At 42.2% G+C, this 17,788-nt stretch overlaps 1 pseudogene across 1 annotated transcript in view; it reads left to right on the top strand.

Moving 5' to 3' along the window:
* LOC310773366 (SAM and SH3 domain-containing protein 1-like) overlaps positions 1 to 17,788 on the top strand; it is a 51,014-nt pseudogene that overhangs the window by 18,813 nt on the left and 14,413 nt on the right. The window contains exons 10-14 of the transcript in view: positions 106 to 312; positions 1,277 to 1,427; positions 4,536 to 4,667; positions 8,414 to 9,179; positions 9,643 to 9,774. The product of the transcript in view is annotated as an SAM and SH3 domain-containing protein 1-like (transcript). The remainder of the gene's footprint in view (positions 1 to 105; positions 313 to 1,276; positions 1,428 to 4,535; positions 4,668 to 8,413; positions 9,180 to 9,642; positions 9,775 to 17,788) is intronic.

Genomic DNA, 17,788 nt, shown 5'->3' on the forward strand with positions numbered 1-17,788 from the left:
TCACATTGAACATCAGGACCATATCTAGTTGTGTCATACTGTCGGTCATCCTGTCATCATTAGATCAGATTAGATTCTTTAATGATCACCGGTCTTATTCTGCAGAATGGAGATGTCATTGACATCATCAGCAAGCCTCCGATGGGAACGTGGATGGGCCTGCTGAATGGTAAAGTCGGCACCTTCAAGTTCATCTACGTGGACGTCCTGAACGAGCAGGAGGTGAAGCCCAAAAAGACCCGCAGAAGGAGGAAGGCCCGGCAACCCAAGCCCACCTCTGTCGAGGAGCTCCTGGATCGCATCAACCTCAAAGTAATGAACCCATCAGGTGGAGATAGGAGCACATTAGACACGCAATTGTTCCCTGGGAGGAATTTATGACTAGAAGGCACTCAATAGCTTTTACTACAAAGTTTTGCGATGTTACGTGAATCCGTTTGGAATTTAGGCGGCTTTTTGTGATTGGCCACGCCCCCTTTTGGATAGTGGCCATGGAAGGTTACTCAGTTCTTCTTTGGGCCATGAATAAGCTTTCTACAAAGTTGTGTGGTTATGTGAATCCAGAGCAATCTAGTAAGAGAGTGGCGCCAGCGGAGGTCCAAAATGCGTGACTCAGTAGCCAATGAATAGCCAGGAAGGGGGCTCGCGATACGTTTGAATGTATAAAATAAAGCTGATAATATACAATTTGATTCGTTAAACGTCTGATCCTTTCAAAGGACATCACAGACGGTCCATTTTGCTGCAACTCGACAGCGCTGCTTAATCCAGGACCTTACTTCCAGGAACTTTTGTGAGGTAAAAAAAAACTGGTCCATTGGAGTGAATGGAGATGTCGCAACTCTTCTATTATACGGCTCTGTGTGAATCCATTTGGGAAGTTAGGCACCTTTGTGTGATTGGCCACACCCATTTCCACGCCCCCTTTTGGCCAGTGGGCATGGAAGGTTAATCAGTTGGTCCTTTGCCCACGACCAACCTTTCTACAAAGTTTTGTACAAATCCGTTCATAACTGTTTGAGAGATCCTGCCAACAAACGGACCGACCGACAAAACAAACAGGGATGAAAACATGACCTCCCAGTGGGAATAAGTAGACATTATAGACCTCCTCCATATTGCAGTTTGACGCACAAATGCCAATGCCACAAAATCGCCACTGTTTACACAGGGATTTGAAAAGATCCAAAATGTGGATCGTCAAATAAATGTCCACCACTAACGACACCTTCTTCCTTCCCTGTTTGCCTCCCCCCACCTCTCTCTCCACACACAGGAGCATCTTCCCACCTTCCTGTTTAATGGCTACGAGGATCTGGACACCTTCAAGCTGCTGGAGGAGGAGGACCTGGACGAGCTGAACATCAGAGAGCCTCAGCACAGAGCTGTGCTGCTCACGGCCGTCGAGCTGCTGCAGGAGTACGATGGTGGGTCAGGCCAGGCGGTCAAACCTGAGCACGTCTGACTGCTAACAGACATATAATGACTCAGAAAGACACGTATATCTCAGACACAACTCAAACGTTACAGACACACATCAGCACATACATTAGAAAGACACTTATATCTCAGACACAACTCAAACGTTACAGACACACATGAGCACATACATTAGAAAGATGCTATATCTCAGACACAACTCAAACGTTACAGACACACATGAACAAATACATTTAAAGTGTGCCATTCACATCCGCTGAGTTAAATTATGCATGCTTCACATATTCCAGAGGTTCAGGACGATTTATGGGCATGTACGGATACGGATGCAAAGATGGTAAATGGTAAATGGCCTGCATTTATATAGCGCTTTTATCCAAAGAGTATCGTCTCCTACACACAGACCAGCTACTTTTACTGCGTCAACTGAGAAGAATTCTGATATTAAGTTTACAATGGCCGTATTCCAGTGTATTAACCTATGGAAAAGTATTGTAAGTAAGTACACAATGTACGGTGTCGTTACGGTTTTAATGAAGGCATTTAAATAATGTGACACATTCTAAATACATCATGTATTAAGGAGATCATGAAATACCTACACAGTAATATGTGTATTTTTAATACACTGAAATAAGGCTGATGCAACCAAATCCAGTTCATAAATCTTTTAGTTTTCATATAAATGGGTGTCTAAGCATTATTACACAAGGAGACCAGACAGATCAAAAATAGGAAAAAATGGCTTAGACCCCAGAGGGTTAAACTCAACCCACTTTACACACACACACACACACACACACACACACACACACACACACACACACACTAGGGCTGTGAATCTTCACTGGCCTCACGATTCGATTCGATTACGATTCAGAGGGCTACGATTCGATTCCATTACGATTATCGATGCATCTCGATGCATCTTCAATCCATGCATCACTTTTTCCCCCAATACATGATTTATTTTTTCTCACTTTCTTTTTTCTCACTGTGTGGCTACTTTTAAAATAAAAGTGCATTTGGAATTGCATTGTAGTATGATCCAAATAAACAACTGCATGTACTTCCATTATATTTTATTCGATTATAAAATAAATAAATAATAATAATTAATAATCGATTTTTGACATTTGTGAATCGATGCAGAATCGTGCACGTCCGCATCGCGATGCATATTATAATCGATTATTTTTGACACCCCTAACACACACACATACACATACACAATACACATACACATACACATACACATACACACACACACACACACACACACACACACACACTCACTCGTATGTATTACTTACCTGTGAGGACCTTCATTAACTATGCTCACTCCCTAACCTCGAAACTTAACCCTTACGCCAAACTAAACCTAATCCTAACTGCAATCTTAAACCTAAACCCAAGTCCAAACCCTAGACTAGCTCCTTATAGAGCGCTGCAGGAATGAGTCCGGAAGTATACTTCTGGGTTTGTAAATGGGGTTTAGAATGGGGATTTCACTTAAATGCATAAAATAAGGTCTGTGGTTAACAAAGGTTTATGGGAACGCGGATTTGGGTTCAGTAGGATAATCTTCACAAACGTGAATAACTTTTATGACTGTACATTTTGTTAACGTGTTTTTTATAAAACGCTTCAAAAGGCATAAAAGTGATTAACCTGCTGAACCAAAATTCGCTTTCCCATAAACTTTTGTCCCTGATGAACCAAAATGGGGGCGGACAATTGAATTAACGTGATTTTCATTGTCTTGCTGCTGTCTGAGGTGGGCGGGTCCTTAGGTACCTTCAGGATGCTCACTGACGTCATTGAATGTGTTTCCCTGCTCCCATTCATGGTTTTTTCTACCGGCTACGTGTTCGGGTGATTTTCACCCGACGTTAGTGATAGACGGTCAAATATCTTCGGGTTAGGGTTAATGTTATTGTGGTGACTTGTGTGGTGATTTTCACCACACAAGTCCCATGAATGGGTGGACCAAAGGAGAAGTTGGGAGCTCCTGTTTGTTGGGGGGGGGGGGGGATTTTTTTGTAACGATTACCTCATTTTTCCCGAATTTGACATATTTTTTATAGTGTCCCTCATAATAATTTTTTTTGTGTTTTTTGTGATATTTCACATTGAAAAATGAAAGAAGCGTACCTCAATTTGCCATGTATTGTTGTACTTTAAGATATTTTGATGAGAAGTATGTTTTATGGGGTATATTGCATCGGGTGAAATACACCCGACGTTAGTGATGGTGTGATTTTAAATCACGTTGGTGTTCTAGGGTAAAGGATATTGATTGATTGATTGATCCCTGCAGTACTCTATAGAAGTGAGAACCAGCTAAATGTCCTCACTTTGGAATAGTTTCTGTCTCTTTCTATCGGTGTAACTGTGAGGACATTGAATCCTCATACGTGTAGAAATAAAGGAAGACACACAGGTGTAACTGTGAGGACATTGAATCCTCATATGTGTAGAAATACAGGAAGACACACAGGTGTAACTGTGAGGACATTGAATCCTCGTATGTGTAGAAATACAGGAAGACACACAGGTGTAACTGTGAGGACATTGAATCCTCGTATGTGTAGAAATACAGGAAGACACACAGGTGTAACTGTGAGGACATTGAATCCTCGTACGTGTAGAAATACAGGAAGACACACAGGTGTAACTGTGAGGACATTGAATCCTCATACGTGTAGAAATACAGGAAGACACACAGATGTAACTGTGAGGACATTGAATCCTCGTACGTGTAGAAATACAGGAAGACACACAGATGTAACTGTGAGGACATTGAATCCTCATACGTGTAGAAATACAGGAAGACACACAGATGTAACTGTGAGGACATTGAATCCTCATACGTGTAGAAATACAGGAAGACACACAGGTGTAACTGTGAGGACATTGAATCCTCGTACGTGTAGAAATACAGGAAGACACACAGGTGTAACTGTGAGGACATTGAATCCTCGTACGTGTAGAAATACAGGAAGACACACAGATGAGGCTTTACTGTAGCAGGTCTACCCTTGGATCTCTGAAAGTGACTGTGGGCCCCCTGTTGGTGGTGTTGTGCTCTGCAGGCAGCAGCGACCCGGAGCGAGGCAGTCAGTCCGGAGGCTCCCAGGAGAAGCTGCTCCTGGACAGGCGCGGCCTGGCGGGGGACTCCCCGCGCGACTCGGGCTGCTACGAGAGCACCGAGAACCTGGAGAACGGTAATGACAGTCTGAGTCGACTGTGACCACTGCCCCCATCCCTCACTAGGAAGACTGCCGTGGTCTTCCACACTTCTTCTCCATGCTTGGGCATTCCAGACCGACAGTTTTCATGCTCTTATTTTGGAAAGACTCTGCCCTCGCCTCATTTGCCTACGATGCTCACTTCCCCCCCTCCCCCCCCCTAGCATTTTATTCTTTCATGCTGTCATACTTGATTCTGTTTCCGCATCATTGAATCAAACAATGTTCTTATGATCTCTACTCTCACATCTGTTTCAATGTTCTTATGATCTCTACTCTCACATCTGTTTCAATGTTCTTATGATCTCTACTCTCACATCTGTTTCAATGCATTTGAGAGCTGACATGCCACTGCCTTTCTTTACCAGAATTACCTTTTCTCAATAGAGAGCCAAAGTGAACGTCACTTCCTGCTTCAGCACTGCACCAGAGATTTTCATCAGCCCTTTATTTTCCCATAGACATTTTGTAAAATGCTTATAAAAATAGTTTTACTTCGGCAAACCAAACGGTTCAGCTATATTTAGAATCGAGAGAGACCATAGAACATTTAACTTGGACCAAAACTTAAAAATAGAACATCGAAAAAAAATAATCTTTAAATCCGCTTTTTTTTTAAACATTTTGGTCCCAGTGAAATGTTATGTGGTCTCGCCTGTTTCTAAATATATCTGAACCGTTTGGTAAACCTATTTTTTATAAGCATTTTACAAAATGTATATGGAAAAATAAATGGCGGATGAAAATCTCTGGTACAGTGCTGAAGCAGGAAGTGACGTTCCATTTTGGCCCTCTATAGCCACTTTCACACATGAACTCCGGATCAGGTCAGGGTTGCCCCCCACTGAGCCTGCCCCGGATGATAGGTGAAGTGTACCCTTTCACACATGAGGCATGTTGCATTCACACATGAGTAGCACCTCCGCAGAGTTTGTAAAGTAGAGAGGGGGCGGGCGGCGGGGGTGGGGGAATTTGGGCATGACCACACAGTTGTGAAAACTAAAAATACATAATGGGCGATAACTGCCTAACGTTCACGGCATATAATCGTTTGCGCATAACGTTAGTAAGTAATTAATTAAACAACCCTACAACTCACGCCCAGATGCATCGATTTCCTCGAGTCGCAAGCAGTACAAACAAAACAGGTCTTTGCTATGTTCAGTCCTAAAATGCCTCAAACCTACTAGAATTATACAGAATACAGGAAGCTAGACGTTTTTACCTTCAAAATAAAATAAATGTTGTATTACTTAGTAACAAAAAATCAGAATGTCGACTCACTACGGGTTAAATTTGACTTTTCGAAGGGAGCAGATATTCTTCCAGTTTATCTCCGTTCTGTATCTTTCGAAACACACACAAAAAAACATTACACGTGCATTTACTTTATTTAATTGCCATTATTGCGAAGGTTATACCCGGAAGTTTTCGTTTTATACTGCCTGACTTGACGCTACTTGGAATTTGCGCGAACGCTGTGTAAACGTTAAATCAAAGACATGAACGCAACCAGATCCAGATACCCTACCTAGCGATGTCCAATACTGGGAAGCGGGACGACCCTCGCGTCCAAAAATGCTTATTAAATGTGTGTGCTGTGCGAAGCAGACATGAAATCAGATCAGAGCCATGAGCCTTTCAATCCAGCAATCCGCAACATGTTGGCTGTCGCACACGGAGCAGTTTTGAGCTTCATTTGAAAACCAAATGGCATGTGTTTTTTGCTGGCTCATTCACATCGACTATTTATATAATAATAATCTGTCACGATCGTCTCTGTCCTCATGCACTCACGAGCTCACGGAGCTCTGGAGGGGGGGGGGGGACAATACGCTTCTGCGACTACGGCTGGGGGTACACTTCTCTCCGCCTAGGACGAGGCTCCGCGGGAGCGCGCATGAGCCGCATGCAGACATTCACATATGACAGCCATCCGTATGGCCTCTAGATAACTCCTGAATTCCAAACATGTGTGAAAGCAGCTTATAGCGTTGAAAAGAAAAAAGAGATAAAGTACAATCTTCTCTATCTTGATTATTGAGGGATCAAAGAGCTTACTTGCATCACGCAGACCAGTCGTCTCTAAAGCGGTGGTTCTCAAAGTGGGGTCCGGGGACCCCCAGGGGTCCTTGAGGGGTTTCCAGGGGGTCGCCAGCAAAAAGGGGGGTACATTATTTAATATTTTCACTATAATACCATCCATAAGTAACACAATGACAGAATGTATGACTATTTCAGTCATGTGTTTCAAACACTTTTTGTAATAAAACATCTAAAAGAAAAAGTCTTATCAGATGGGGGACCCTGGGACAAAATCTTATAAATGGGGGTCCGTGTCTAATCTGTGTCAGTTTAGGGGTCCTGACATGAAACAGTTTGAGAAGCGCCGCTCTAAAGGTCTTTCTCAGAAACCTGTACAATGTCTATGTTGAGCCGCTTGTAGGTCTACTCACAAATACATCTGGCCTTGTGAGTGGTGACTCGTGTGGTGGTTTTTGCGTTTTGCTGAAAATGGTGACTGTTGTGTGACAACAAGAGTTTAAAAAAAGAAAAAAGTGTTTCCACTCGAGTTTGAAATAGTTTGAAAAACAATAATTTCCCGTAATTGCAGTACATATTTACTGTGAATGCTTGCTTTTACTCATAACTATATCCTTTCTATTGTGGTTATTTGGTTTGGTTAAGTCTTTAGAGGACAGTGAAAATACAAAGAGTTGTGCCAACTGTATATTGAAGGCTCTTGTAAATGTCTAAGCTGATGTGGGGAGAGGATGATGTCAGAGTAGCCTATTTTCCACACTTGTACAGTATATTTCTTTCAGGATTTTGCTGTTTTTGCGTGTATATTTTTCTAGTTCAGTATAATATATTGTTGCACAATATTTTATCATGTGCCTGAATACTGCATTATGCAGAGTAATAAAAAAAAAACACTAATTGGTATAATTATACTTGTTGAAATGTGGCATTTTTTTTTTATCATTGTAAATGCACTGAAATGCATACTGAGGAAAACCTCGAAAAGAGTAGAACAAAGTTTGCTCCGATCAATTCAATAAACAGTTTGTGTGACGTAACTAAAGGTCAAAGTTCAACTAACCATATCTACAACAGTCTGGCCAGTTCTGAAGTGTGCTACTGTCATGGTTGAGCGTGAGGAATAAACGGCTCAATGCTTCACCAGACTGGACTGCTTGCTTCTTTCCTTTCCATTCACATGGTTTTCACACTTTTGTTTTTTTCCCCAATATTTTATTTAAATTTTTCTCTGAAGAGTTATTTTTCATACATCTTTCTTGGACGTCCTTCCACACTGGCTATATACTCTTTCCCAACACTGGCCACACCCCTGCTGCTTTCTTTCTTATAAGGGCAACACATCCAATGCATGTGCAGTTAAAGGAACACTTCACCCAAAAAATAAAATGACATCATCTACTCTCCAGCCCCCATGCAAGTTGAAACACAGGTGAAGTTTGTCCATATAACAGACTACACAAGGAGGTTTCCAGCACAACTGGAGAGAAAACAACCAGTCGTCATTGACTTCAGTTGAGTAAGTTGTGCTGGCAACCTCCCTCTGTTATGTATGGACACATTTCACCTGTGTTTCAACAAGCATGAGGGTGAGCGGATGACAGCATTTTCATTTTTGGGCGAACTGCCACTTTAACTGAAATCTGCATGATCTGCACACACGCTGCACTTGTTTATTTCAGGGAGGGACAAAAAGACGCCTTCGTCCATGAGCAGGTCCTCGTCCGGCTGCGAGTCGAGCCACCTCCCGTCCCCCGAGTACCCCGCCCTCCCCCTGACCTCCCCCTGACCTCCCCCTGCCCTACTAAGACCTTTCAAAAGAGTGTCCCAGGAGGCCTGCCTGCTAGCTCACCATCGCTAAGACCCCCTAAGAACAGCCCAGCGAGCGCTCACCATGCCTGTGAAGCCAGGGCTCGGAGCAGGAGCTGCGTGGAGCTAACGGCTTTTAATGCAGGACCAGAGCTGCTGAGAAGATGCTTCTCCCTGACAGGAGTCCAGAACAGAGAACTCCTCAGCCCCAAAGACCGGAATCTGACACCCAGACACCCAGCGGCCATGTTTCCACCCTCCGAACCTCTGAGCGCATCATGTGGTGTTGTGCACATCAATTCAGACATGGATAAACGGGCGGAGACATCTGCTCGCACACACCTGAACCCGCCCCCCACAGTCCCAACAAAAAGGCCAGATCATCCCGGAGGAGCTGCAACCCCTTCCTCGTCAAACCCATGCAGAGAGCCATTACCCACAGAAAGCGCCTGCATGCACACCTACATGGACCCAGAGGAGAAGAGGAGTCCATCCATTTCGGCCAATTCTGAAGCCCGCCGGCTGCGGTTGAAGGGAAAGAAGAAAATGTTCATGACCTCGGTGAACCTGGAGGCCCTGCTGGAGGAAAGACTCCAGCTGCAGGGTATCGATCTGACAATGGAACCCTTTTCTGACAAGGTATTGGCTTCAAATTAGAGTACGCTGTCACTTCACAGATCAGTGCTGCTGTTGGATTCATACATTTTTTAGGGATTTTTCCATTTGGAAAAAAAAAAAACATTTTCAAAATGATTTACTAAATTTTACCATTGATTATCAGAGGGTTTCATGGTCCCAAAAGTCATAAAACTTCTACCAATGAAGGATCCTTCAGCTGCAGTGAAAACATGAATGATGCTACTTTGTAGGTGTAATGGATATCAAATGTATTTACACCTACCACATATTTACACTGTAAATGCATATGATGTAAATGACTTGGAACATTGCTATTATGATTTAGTATTTGGCCAAGTTCATATATCAAAAGGTTCCTTCCAATGGAAATCTCAACTTTAGGAAACATCTCTGAGACGATCATTTAATAATACTGACCGATCCATTTAGATTGTGATTTACACATAACTAGATCCTTTTGCAGTACGGTCGATATGGAATCCCTCAGTCTGTGGTTCAGATGTTCTCCGCTCAGCTGAACTGGTCTGCATGGGAGACTGCCTCTGCCATGGACCTGCTCAGACTCCAGCAGCTCCGCAAGCAGCAGCGCTTGGCAGTGAGTAGCCATTCATGGAAGGAACTCTTCAATCTGTCTTTAAAAGGGACAGCCCACCCTAAAATCCAAAATACATATTTCCCCCCTCACCTGTAGTGCTATTTATCCATCTAGATTGTTTGGTGTTAGTTGTCTAGCTTTTGGAGATCTCAGGTGTAGAGATGTCTGCCTTCTCTCCAACACATTGGAACTGGATGACACTTGGCTTGTGGTGCTCAAAGCGCCAAAAAATGCAATGGAGAAACTCAACAGCCTTTTCAGAAATCATGACCTAGTTACTCAAGATAATCCACAGACTTGTGTTGTGAGCAGTTTTATGGAGGAACTATTTTTGACCAAACTACACCTGATAGCTAGCTGCTGCTCTGCAGCTGCTAGTTTCATGTGGGAACTAGTTAGCAGCAGTGTTGGGCAAGTTACTTTCAAAATGTAATATACTACATATTACTAGTTACTTTCATTTGAAAGTAATAAGTTACTTTACAATATTACTTTCCATGTAGAGTAACTCGTTACTTATTACACTACTTTTGCATTACTTTTACCAAAACAACAGCAGCAGCAGAATGACATTGCCGCCCCGGAACCATTCCGAAAAATAATTTCAACCGCCTTGAAGTCAGTGTAAACAATCCAAAATTCTAAATGTTATTCTTTTCCTTTGTTATTCTCATCTATAGTGGTTATTTGCATAAAAACACACAGTTTGATTTGGAAATGATTGTATCTAGTGCTTTGATTTAAAAAAATAACTCAATTTGTAACTTGAGTTACTTGACAAAGTAACTGGTATAATATTACTGAAATCCTATAAGTAATAAGTTATATTACTGAGTTACTGCTAAAAGTAATATATTACATGTAATATGTTACTTTTGTAATGAGTTACCCCCAACACTGGTTAGCAGCTAGTGGGTGTAGTTCGGTCGAGAGACAATAGTTCCTACATGAAACTGCTCACAACAAGGTCTGTGGATTATCTTGAGTCATGATTTCTGGAAAGAGACACTGCTGTTGAGTTTTTCAAATTTATTTTTTTGGCACTTTGAGCACCACAAGCCGAGTGCCATCCAGTTCCATTGTATTGGAGAGAAGGCAGACATCTCTACGGCTGATATCTCCAAAACCCAGACAGCTATCTCAAAACAATCTAGATGGATGAATAGCACTACAGGTGAGAGGAAAAATATGTATTTTGGATTTTAGGGTGAGCTGTTTCTTTCTCATTCATGTCACAGATATGAAACTGTCTTTAAGGCTTCTCATTCTAAGTTAAGTTAGTAAAGTAAAGTTAGTTAAGTTAAGTTCTCCCACCTTTCCCACAGGTGCCAATAAAAGGTTTGACCAAGGCCTGTCAACAGACAAAATGGCAGGATCCCGTTGAGAACATGTGATGGCAGATTTTTGCGTCTTGCATCTCTAAATAGAAGCAGAGGCAAACGAAAGATATTTGACATGGGGTGCGTTCGGAAATAGCTGCTCCGAGCGCCAGAGCGCACACTGGACCATTCGTAAATTGGGAGCGCCGTTGTAATGTAGCATAGATCCGTGCTGTCGTTTTATTTCAGTGTGGAACATCAGAGTGGATTTACGAACGCACCCATGGACTTCATGAAGTGTAAGTGTATATTACTGTATATTTTGTCTGTCTACTCTACTCACTTATTTTGAATGCTTTTTATTTTTACTTTTTTCTTTTACTCTTCTTTTATTTTTTGTCTATTTGTTTTAATAATAATAATAATAAGTGATAACTTGGATTTATAGAGCGCCTTTCAAGGAACCCAAGGATGCTTTACAATAAGTGACACAAGATGACAAATAAAAACAACATAGAGAAGAGAGGCCAAACTGGCTTTGTTTTCTTCTTTCCTTCTTCTTTCTGTTGTATTGTGTGCTTTGTACAGATTGTTATTTGCTTTTCTGAGGTAGAATAAGTCCTTCTAGGCTTTCCTGTCTCTACCTGCATATTATTTTCTTGTTTGTATTTTGTTTTTAATCCATTTCTGTTTTTATTGTGTGCAAATAAATAAAACAAAACAAAAATGTTACTGGCTTTTCTAGAATAATGGTTACTGCAATTGACAGCAAGCTTTCATGTCACAAAAATCAATACTCCCAGACAAAGTATTACAACCTTGTCCCTGAACTGAGGTTGCCTGTAAATATGCAAGCACAGAAACATGGGAAAATACTGGATAGCATTTAATGCAGTTGATGCAATACAATTATGAGGAATAAAGACAAACTACAGTTTGCCCCTCTCACAGTGGGGGGAAAAGTTTGATCCAGTAACTTGTGTGTTTAAAGGCAGAAAAAAGTTACTCAACTTGCATTATCCGAATCTCCACAGCAGTATTGATCATTGCCACCGATTCATGGTAAGAAATGTCTCACAAGGACCTTAGTGAGCAAATAATTGAGCCAGCAGACCTCAGCTTGTTACACACACTCAGTCCACGGCAGCCATCTTGATTGAATAAATTTAATGAGCAACGTGCATCCATAGTCTGGATGTAAAGAGATCAAAATTGTAACCTGACCCAACATCAACCTCTTGTCCACACGGGGTCAGTCACAACCTCTTATCCTGAGCTCAGCAACACTCCAGCTTCTGATGCATGCTGGGATAGAGCAATGGACAACAATCAGTAAAAAAAAGTAATATATTACGCACATTACTTTAAAAAAAGTAATGCCTCCCTGGAGAAAGTAATTTGTTACACTACTTGTTACATTACTTTTGCGTTACTCCGCAACATTGCCTGAGATGCATTGTCACCTAATTGCCAGTTAACAATATAACATGAAACATTACATATGCCCATATCAGCACAAATCCATATCCCAATAAGTAGGACATACACAAGACCTCACTCCTCCCCGTCCCTCCAGCCCATCCAATCTAGTCGTTGCATTGTTTAATCGAGTGCATGAAAAAGCACTGTTTGTTGTTTCTTTTCCCATCATCCTGCAGATTCCATCCTGATCCTGCAAATAATTGAAGAACTTATGTAATGCAAGTAATGCTATAAGTGTTTGAATAGTAACTGTAATGTGATTACCGGATTTAGGGACTACTTGTTATTACAGACAAATGTAATGTGATTACAGTAATGCATTACTTGCATTACTGTAATCTTGCAAACTTTGTAATGCATTACCCCCCAACACTGCCAACAAGTGCTCAAAACTCCTTGAACCAGCATCTCTGTCTGTTTCGTCCTGAAACCCACTCGCTTTGCGCCAGAACACAGAACACAATCGACTTTGGCGGTGGAACATGCCAGGATTGGCCAACGCCAACGCCAGTGCCCAGAACTGTCAAATCAAATCATCGACAGAGACGCTATGACCCGCCTCCCAGTATTCTCAGTGTATCCGAGATAGATATGATAGAAAACGTTATGAATATAGCCACATTATAAACAACAAACTAACGCTGGTGACCCGTATGGAAACAGTGTTACTCGAAATGGTTAAAAGTTCTATCAATTTGGTCATTCAGTGGCGTTTTACTGCCATGTAACATAACTAACTAGCGGCTAATATTAGCCACAGTAGGCATTACCCATGGATGCATTGCTCTTAAAGGGCTCGCACCGCCTGAACTACAGTAATAATCAATGGGGAAAAAAACATTTTTTCACATGAGTGGGTCGTGTGCTAACCCCACCGTGACATCATAATGTACCAAATATCCCATTCATTTGAGGGCACAAAAAAAAGCAGTGTTCAACCCATAGAGGGAACTTATGCTGCTGAAAATGATACAAATGGTACAATGGTAACAGTTTGGTCTCAAATGTGGAAATTTTGAGTAGAATTCTTCACACACCACCCCCAAAGTCATATTTGGTTAAAAGCTGAAAAAAAGTGTTTTGGGGGTAAGTTACACTTTAAACTGGGACAACATCTGGCCAGGACAGTTCAGCTGAGCGGAGCAGCAAAGCCGTCCATTGTTGTGTTGGGTTGGAAACTGGCAACCGGCAATGGAGTAGGAACAGCCTGGTGCTACAGTGTATATAGTATACTCTGGGAATTATAGCTTCACATCTATGCTGTCTGCTGAGGCAGCAACAACTGATGCAGAAAGCTCCTGCTTGGTGTTGATCTCATGTTGCTGGTAGAAGCCAAGAAGGAAAGCCATGCCTGGGATGTATCGCTCAACTCCCCATGATGGAGGAAAGCCATGCCTGGGATGTATCGCTCAACTCCCCATGACGGAGGAAAGCCATGCCTGGGATGTATCGCTCAACTCCCCATGACGGAGGAAAGCCATGCCTGGGATGTATCGCTCAACTCCCCATGACGGAGGAAAGCCATACCTGGGATGTATCGCTCAACTCCCCATGACGGAGGAAAGCCATACCTGGGATGTATCGCTCAACTCCCCATGACGGAGGAAAGCCATGCCTGGGATGTATCGCTCAACTCCCCATGATGGAGAAAAGCCATGCCTGGGATGTATCGCTCAACTGCTACCTTTCCAGAGAGACCTATCGATTGGCGCAGCGTGGCTGTCCATCAATTTAGGTAGACTCGCATAATCAAACTTGTTGATTTAACCACGCTGATTCCCCTTGAATTGTGATTGGCTTAGAAAGACAAGGAGGATCTAGTCATGAGCCTTAGATCACTAATAGCCTGTGTCACTTGTGTCTGTGTCACAAGTGTGTCCAGTCAGTTATCTGTCCTGTGTCTGTGTCACAACTTACATGAAGGATATTATGCTTCATGTAAGCCAAGTCACAATATGTTTCATGTAAACCAAGTCACAATATGCTTCATGTAAGCCAAGTCACAATATAATTAATGTAAGTCAAGTCACAATATGCTTCATGTAAGCCAAGTCACAATATGCTTCATGTAAGCCAAGTCACAATATAATTAATGTAAGTCAAGTCACAATATGCTTCATGTAAGCCAAGTCACAATATAATTAATGTAAGCCAAGTCACAATATGCTTAATGTAAGCCAAGTCACAATATGCTTAATGTAAGCCAAGTCACAATATGCTTCATGTAAGCCAAGTCACAATATGCTTCATGTAAGCCAAGTCACAATATGCTTAATGTAAGCCAAGTCACAATATGCTTCATGTAAGCCAAGTCACAATATGCTTCATGTAAGCCAAGTCACAATATGCTTCATGTAAGCCAAGTCACAATATGTTTCATGTAAGCCAAGTCACAATATACTTCATGTAAGCCAAGTCACAATATGCTTCATGTAAGCCAAGTCACAATATAATTAATGTAAGGCAAGTCACAATATGCTTCATGTAAGTCAAGTCACAATATGCTTCATGTAAGCCAAGTCACAATATACTTCATGTAAGCCAAGTCACAATATGCTTCATGTAAGCCAAGTCACAATATGCTTCATGTCAGCCAAGTCACAATATGCTTCATGTCAGCCAAGTCACAATATGCTTCATGTAAGTCAAGTCACAATAGGCTTCATGTAAGCCAAGTCACAATATGCTTCATGTAAGCCAAGTCACAATATGCTTAATGTAAGCCAAGTCACAATATGCTTCATGTAAGCCATGTCACAATATGCTTCATGTAAGCCAAGTCACAATATGCTTCATGTAAGCCAAGTCACAATATGCTTAATGTAAGCCAAGTCACAATATGCTTCATGTAAGCCAAGTCACAATATGCTTCATGTAAGCCAAGTCACAATATGCTTCATGTAAGCCAAGTCACAATATGTTTCATGTAAGCCAAGTCACAATATACTTCATGTAAGCCAAGTCACAATATGCTTCATGTAAGCCAAGTCACAATATAATTAATGTAAGGCAAGTCACAATATGCTTCATGTAAGTCAAGTCACAATATGCTTCATGTAAGCCAAGTCACAATATACTTCATGTAAGCCAAGTCACAATATGCTTCATGTAAGCCAAGTCACAATATGCTTCATGTCAGCCAAGTCACAATATGCTTCATGTCAGCCAAGTCACAATATGCTTCATGTAAGTCAAGTCACAATAGGCTTCATGTAAGCCAAGTCACAATATGCTTCATGTAAGCCAAGTCACAATATGCTTCATGTAAGCCAAGTCACAATATGCTTAATGTAAGCCAAGTCACAATATGCTTCATGTAAGCCAAGTCACAATATACTTCATGTAAGCCAAGTCACAATATGCTTCATGTAAGCCAAGTCACAATATGCTTCATGTCAGCCAAGTCACAATATGCTTCATGTCAGCCAAGTCACAATATGCTTCATGTAAGTCAAGTCACAATAGGCTTCATGTAAGCCAAGTCACAATATGCTTCATGTAAGCCAAGTCACAATATGCTTCATGTAACGCCACGTTCACACACACGCCTAGAGCGACGCTTTAAGCAACGCCTAAAATGTAGGCGTCCTTGTTAACAGACGAGAGCGTTCACACATACCGCTGCCACGCTGTGCTGAAGCCACGCTTGCGCTGTGCCTACGCTGCGCTGCATTTATCGTTTAGGCGTCTGTTCTATTTTTCAGAGTCTAGGCGCGCTGAACTGTCAAGCTGGCTGTTGTTTCTGATGGACTTGGGCCATATTTTCTACCGAGTTTGCCCAAAAGGGAGGGTGGAGCGCGAATTAACGAGTGCATAGTAGGAGAGCTGTCCTTCATGTGTTCCTCTATTAACGTCTTTTCTGTCAGATGTATATATACCCCCCCTGTCTCAATGCATGTATCACTCATGGTGTTGATGACTCATAGTCACATGATTACCCGAGGGAAAATAACAATTACAGCGGGCCAGGAAATAGACAGACATCCTCACTTGCACATTACAATAAAAAAGAGGACTCACCCATGCTATAAATCAGATCTGAAAAGTGTAAAAAAAACGCTGCTCATGTGATCAGTGTAGCGCAGAGCGGGGCTAGTGTGGCGTCCTGTGTGAACGAAAATAGGCGCCAGGCGTGCATGAAGCAATGCCTATATGCCTAGGCGTAGCTTAAAGCGTTGCTTTAGGCATCGCTCGAGGCGTGTGTGTGAACCGGCCGTAAGTCAAGTCACAATATGCTTCATGTAAGCCAAGTCACAATATACTTCATGTAAGCCAAGTCACAATATGCTTCATGTAAGCCAAGTCACAATATGCTTCATGTCAGCCAAGTCACAATATGCTTCATGTCAGCCAAGTCACAATATGCTTCATGTAAGTCAAGTCACAATAGGCTTCATGTAAGCCAAGTCACAATATGCTTCATGTAAGCCAAGTCACAATATGCTTCATGTAACGCCACGTTCACACACACGCCTAGAGCGACGCTTTAAGCAACGCCTAAAATTTTGGCGTCCTTGTTAACAGACGAGAGCGTTCACACATACCGCTGCCACGCTGTGCTGAAGCCACGCTTGCGCTGTGCCTACGCTGCGCTGCATTTATCGTTTAGGCGTCTGTTCTATTTTTCAGCGTCTAGGCGCGCTGAACTGTCAAGCTGGCTGTTGTTTCTGATGGACTTGGGCCATATTTTCTACCGAGTTTGCCCAAAAGGGAGGGTGGAGCGCGAATTAACGAGTGCATAGTAGGAGAGCTGTCCTTCATGTGTTCCTCTATTAACGTCTTTTCTGTCAGATGTATATATACCCCCCCTGTCTCAATGCATGTATCACTCATGGTGTTGATGACTCATAGTCACATGATTACCCGAGGGAAAATAACAATTACAGCGGGCCAGGAAATAGACAGACATCCTCACTTGCACATTACAATAAAAAAGAGGACTCACCCATGCTATAAATCAGATCTGAAAAGTGTAAAAAAAACGCTGCTCATGTGATCAGTGTAGCGCAGAGCGGGGCTAGTGTGGCGTCCTGTGTGAACGAAAATAGGCGCCAGGCGTGCATGAAGCAATGCCTATATGCCTAGGCGTAGCTTAAAGCGTTGCTTTAGGCATCGCTCGAGGCGTGTGTGTGAACCGGCCGTAAGTCAAGTCACAATATGCTTCATGTAAGTCAAGTCACAATATGATTCATGTAAGTCAAGTCACAATATGC

Source organism: Poromitra crassiceps (genome assembly GCF_964638095.1).
Source record: "Poromitra crassiceps genome assembly, chromosome: 3".
Classification (NCBI taxonomy): Eukaryota; Metazoa; Chordata; class Actinopteri; order Beryciformes; family Melamphaidae; genus Poromitra; species Poromitra crassiceps.